Source organism: Engraulis encrasicolus, chromosome 10, assembly GCF_034702125.1.
Source record: "Engraulis encrasicolus isolate BLACKSEA-1 chromosome 10, IST_EnEncr_1.0, whole genome shotgun sequence".
Taxonomy (NCBI): domain Eukaryota; kingdom Metazoa; phylum Chordata; class Actinopteri; order Clupeiformes; family Engraulidae; genus Engraulis; species Engraulis encrasicolus.
The window spans coordinates 25685731-25691062 of NC_085866.1; the positions used below are offsets into that span (position 1 = coordinate 25685731).

The 5332-nt window shown below is 45.1% G+C and overlaps 1 long non-coding RNA gene across 1 annotated transcript; it reads left to right on the forward strand.

Annotated features, from left to right (window-relative positions):
- Positions 1–467: 467 nt before the first annotated feature.
- On the forward strand, positions 468–1813 carry LOC134457663 (uncharacterized). Its single transcript, XR_010036471.1, has 3 exons — positions 468–710; positions 1418–1516; positions 1678–1813. It is a non-coding gene; the product is annotated as an uncharacterized LOC134457663 (long non-coding RNA).
- Positions 1814–5332: the final 3519 nt, after the last annotated feature.

The following is a 5332-nucleotide window of genomic DNA, read 5'->3' on the forward strand; positions in this document are numbered from 1 at the left end:
ATATATATATTGTGATGTGAACTAATGGGTGCGAGTAATGGACATGGCTGCGCTCGCTTCCCCAATTATCGCACTGCCCCGCTCACCTGTTGACAATGAGTCTGATTACTTGGCGTGCCAAGAAAGCCATGGCGGTCTTGGGGCGCATTCGCGAGAGGCCGAGAGACAGAAGCAGTTGGGGCTGCTGGGTCCAAGTGTGGGGAACGTTTTGTGGCGTTCGCGGTTGTTTAGGACCGCCGGCGCTGAAGACACCGGGGACCACTTAGTGACCCGGAGTAAGATAGTGGGGGGAAATGCTTAGATAGCCAGGGCCACGACAGAGTAGCCGGACCCAGCGGGTTGCCTCACTGCCAGGCCACTCCAAACCCGGCTGAATAGCCAGCTTGATGGACTGCGCTCGTTCCTTATCCAAGAATCCCAGCGGGCCGAGGGCTCGCTTATGATTAAGGGACGGACGGACTGACTGCCCACACAGCAGAGGACTCCGATGCGGAGCCGCGTTCAAGTCACCACATCCGTGTCACTGTCACATTCCTTTGGGTTCCACTTGGTGGATCAGGGTCGCCACCGTGCGCCGCCCCAAATTCTACTGTCAAAACGCGGACCATAATCGCATCCATATCTGATTCACAAACGCGGACGCGCTGTAAAATCTAACGGACGTTGGTACAGTTTTTGTTGGGGCAGACACGACCGAACAGCGCTCTCCAGTAAGTATTGATTTATTTATATTAGGTGATACACAAAGGTACAAAAAGTATATCTGAAGCTTTTATACTATCAATGCTTATTGATATTTCGTAGGATTTTGTTTTATGACTTTAAAAAGTGTATGTTAACCCTAGTTGTTTTCAAAACGAGACAGCTAGTTCATTCATTCAAAGACATGGAGAACTACATTGGCTATTGTAGTATTTCCTAAATGCTGTTAAAATATGATGCCATCCGATACATGGAGGAAGTGCAGTTGAATAAAAATTATCTACATTGTGCCCATTTTAACAGCCTTGTTTACGTTAGCTTGCTAGCCAGCTACTAGCAAACCGGTTGACTGAAGCAAACTTTTGTAAAGTTAAACGTAGGTCTAAGTGTTCAAATACTCTTATGAAACGGCTATATTGGTATGAATTTGGCTCGTGGTACACTTTTACACGGATTGGTGATGCTCTCAACAGGTTTGGCACCAACTGTGTTTTTAACGGCACAAATCCTAAAGCGGTGGCATCATGTTTTCCTCACGTTAACGAAATCCAGGCTAATTATTTATTAGCAATTAATGGATGGCCATGAACTGCGCCCTCGTCCCATATGCTGTCCATCATTGGTGAATGAATGAAGTAGCTGGGCTCATAGTTTGATACAGATGTCCGTGGTTGGGCTACAAATATCTGAATTTGTTCTTAATCTTGTGCAACAGTAAACAGGTGGAAATACCTCTGGGTCGGACAGGGCTAGCCGGCTGTAATCCACCCTGCTACAGTGATGCCCGCCTGCCTCCCGGCTTTTACGACCAAGAGTAAGTAGGACATTGTACATCTTATAATATTCAACATCATTACTGTCACGGGATAGAGATGTGAAAGAGCGTTGGCCATTCCATATGCAATGCAATGTCTGATTGTCATCTTACGAAATGTAAATGAAAGCTCTAAGTTTAGCTCTGTGTTGCCTTTTCAGATCGGAGCGCTGATGTGATGTTTCCCCGTCGACTGATGAGGGAAGGAAGAGAAGGCAGCCACGACACGCGATTGTTCAACATGACAGTGAGACAGAAAAATAATGTCAAGATAAATAAAAAATCATGATGAGTGAAGTTCTTCGTCAGGTTGTGTTTTTTTCGGGATCTTATTTAAACGGTGTCTAGGCCAGGTCTGTGTTATCTGTAGAATTAAATCTAAATGCTGTTTGTAACGGTTAACTGGTTTAGTGTTCGTTTATTGGGATTATAGCATAATAAGAAAGTAACTTTATGAGCACGGATCCAAAATGGTCCCGGCCCGGAACATCTATGAGTCCGGAATGGGTCCGTAACTGATAAAAAGTAGTGGAACCGTGACGGATGCAATAAGTGGACACGTAATGAGTCCGCATCGGATGTCGCGCCTCCGAACCGGGCTCACTGCGGAGGTACGCTTCTGCACGCGGACCCGTTGCGGGTGACAAACGGGTCCCTTTTGACTCCGCACCACGCCTCCGCGTCGGATGATAGGCGGCGTGCAAGTGGACGCCGATACGGCCCCGTTTACCGGATCCGTTCCGGAGGATGGCCTCCGGATGGTGGACTCCGGGGCGGATCCATTACGGTGTACTTTTGCTGTGTGGGTGAATGAAGTGAGGTCTCGCTCCGCAGCGAGACAACGGGGTCTCGCTGCCCACGGACAGGGAAGTCCGCTTTTAAACATTACTCCTTCATTCTGTGTGTGCGTGTTTGCTGGTGCGTGTGTGAGCGCGTGGGTGCCATCGCTCTAATAAGTGTAACCCGGTCACCAACGAAAGTCTGTCTTCTCACGCGTGTAACTGTCTTATTAGTGGTTGATGTTTTGATGATGATTCCTTAGGGTGCCGTGTCTTGATGATTTTAAATGGACTCATAATTACTTGCCGTGATTAATTGCTATATAGTGCTGTGATGAATTACTGAAGGCCTGACTTGCTGTGATGAATTGCTGTGATGAATTTTCCACTGAGTTGCTGTGATGAATTGTCGTGACTATTTTGTTGTGATGTAGCTTATTTATAGCCTCTATTTATTGCACGTATTTATCTAGCTATTTATTGCGGGGATTGGGTTATGGGTCTAAGCATGCTGTGGGTATTGTAGCCTAGTGTATCACTTGACCTGTGTGGCTTACTCAGACTTCCTGTTGTGTGGGGCGGGTAAATTCTGTGTGGGGGAGATGGCCTATGGTTGCTCAGTTATTTTAATGAACTTGCATTAATAATAAAGATTTGTTATTTCTTGAATCCTTTTGTGCATGGTTGTTCCATACCGGGTTATAATTAAAGGTGGTGGCAGCTTAATTAGCCTACTGTCATTTTAGCGCCCTCTTGTGGCAGCTTACAAATTTATTACAATATATATAAAAACATCAGGCCCAAAATATTCATTCATTATTGATCAGCAGGGGGCACTGGTTTGAGAAGAAGGTTTGTTGGGAGAGTTGGTGGCACTAAACATTTAGAGACTTCAATAAAGACTGAAAGAGAGAAGATATGAGCGAAAAATAAAGAAAAGGGAGAGGGCACCAAAAGTTTCATATCTCCTGAAGAGAGAGGGGAAACAAGAAAAAAAACTAGGCTTAGTCCAAACCTTCCAAGGCATCCTGTCGCATGAAATGTCAGAAGACCAACCCAGGAAGTACTTTTCTCCAGCGATCGTAAATCACAAACATAGGGAGAGGAAAAAGTTACTTGCCATTCAGCTTTCTGCATAACAGAGGGGATAAACGGAAAAAGAAGTTCATAGCACCAGCAAAAATGCCATTGGAAATGTCCCTCGATGCAGCAAAAATAGGAAGCAGGCGAAATGAAATAAAGATCATTCAATCATAGCTGGATTCTGTAGGAACGCGTTCGCTTCATCTGGAGTTTTGAAGTGCAGGGGTTTAAACATACTTCACGTGCGCATTTTGTCGCGTGTGGCGCGAGAACCATTAATGACGTCATCACTTGCGACAGACTATTCATACTTCAGAAGGCTTTCGCTCGCATTGTCGGAAGTGCCCTCTGCTGTTCATGAGAGAAACGGCAGCGTGAGTTCTACAGATGTATAAAATAGAAAGCCAAACACGGCCGCTGTAGGGCTACTGAACGTCTGACTTGTGACTTACCACATTGAAACATATATTTTTTGTTGTAGCCTACATTGCCAGATCATTCCAAGACCATGTGAGAGCATTGTTCTGGCGGCAGAATTTTTAAATATATCGCCGAACACAACGTGCTTCTGAACAAAGTAAACAATTGTTTCACTGAACAACATTTAAGAGAGAAGATAAAATAACTCTCTATGACATTTTATTATCCTCAAAATGGTGCAGGATCCATTCTGTAGTAGCCTACAGTAGTTGTAGCCTCTCTTCGCAACTCCTGCTTTGTCTGCCTACCTGCATGGTCGCTGGTGGCGCACGACATGTTACAAAAAATGTGGGGTGCACGACGTCGCGACACGGCAGCTCGCGCCACGGCGTGTGACGTCATTTTGGGTCACGTGAGGTCGCGAGTGAGGTCGCGAGTGAAGTATGAAGGAGACTTACACCAGTCACGCCAAGTATGAATCCCCAGAATGGCCGGGTAAAGCAGGTCGTAGTGTATAGCGCGATCTTTGAGTTCTTTCTTGACGTCGTCAAACATGCGTTGCTTTTTCCGCACAGCAGCACTGTAATCAGGGTAGATGTGGAGGAGTTCATCATTGAACTTAGGTTGTCCTTTTTCCCGGGCAAGTTGCAGGATTTTTTGCTTGTCCAGGAAGCTGAGGAGTCTCACCACAATCGGCCTTGGTTTCCGGTTGTCTTTATTATCCTCGGAACGGCGCATTCGAGAGCGGTGGGCCCTCTCTATGGCAGGTGGAGTGGAGAAGTTGTCAGGCCCGAGTAGTTGTAGAATCAGAGCAGCAATAAATCCACGGGTGTCACTGCCCTCAGATTTTTCGGGAATGTGAATGAAGCGCAGGTTATTAGACCTGCTTCGGTTTTCAGCGTCCTCCACCTTTTCACGCAGGTAAGCGTTGTCTTTTTCCAGTTCACTGATACGCCTCGCAAGGTCAGATATATTATCCTCATTGCTCCCGACTCTCTGTTCAAGCTCCGATATGTGTTCGCCCAGGGTGGACAGAGATATATCTATTTTGCTCAATTTGGTTTGTAAATCGTCCATCTTTGCATCAAAGTGGGAGACCATTTCAGATTTTAATTGTTGCAGTGCGTCCAGAAGGAACTTGTTTGCGTCTGGTTGCTGCATTGTTTGGATTAGGCAACCCTTCTCGCAGGATCAGTGTAAATTCCAGAGGGAACGTTCTTTGGTGCCAAAAACGTGCACAATATTTGTAAACTTTCAGTCCACTTCAATATTGTCTTTTAGAGCTATATGAAGGCAAAAATAAACTTTACATAGCAGACCTGTCTGAACCAAACGCTCACGGATCAGCCATCTTGACACGTCACTTTCTTCTCTATTGTTTCTATCATGATAACCTAATTTTAATCATTATTACAGCTAATATATAATTTGATATATATCACATTTCATATCGTCATGTTGCAGTCTAAATTCACATAACTGTAAAAAAAAAAAAAAAAAAAGAATGAAGAGATTCTTGGTAAAGAAACATGGT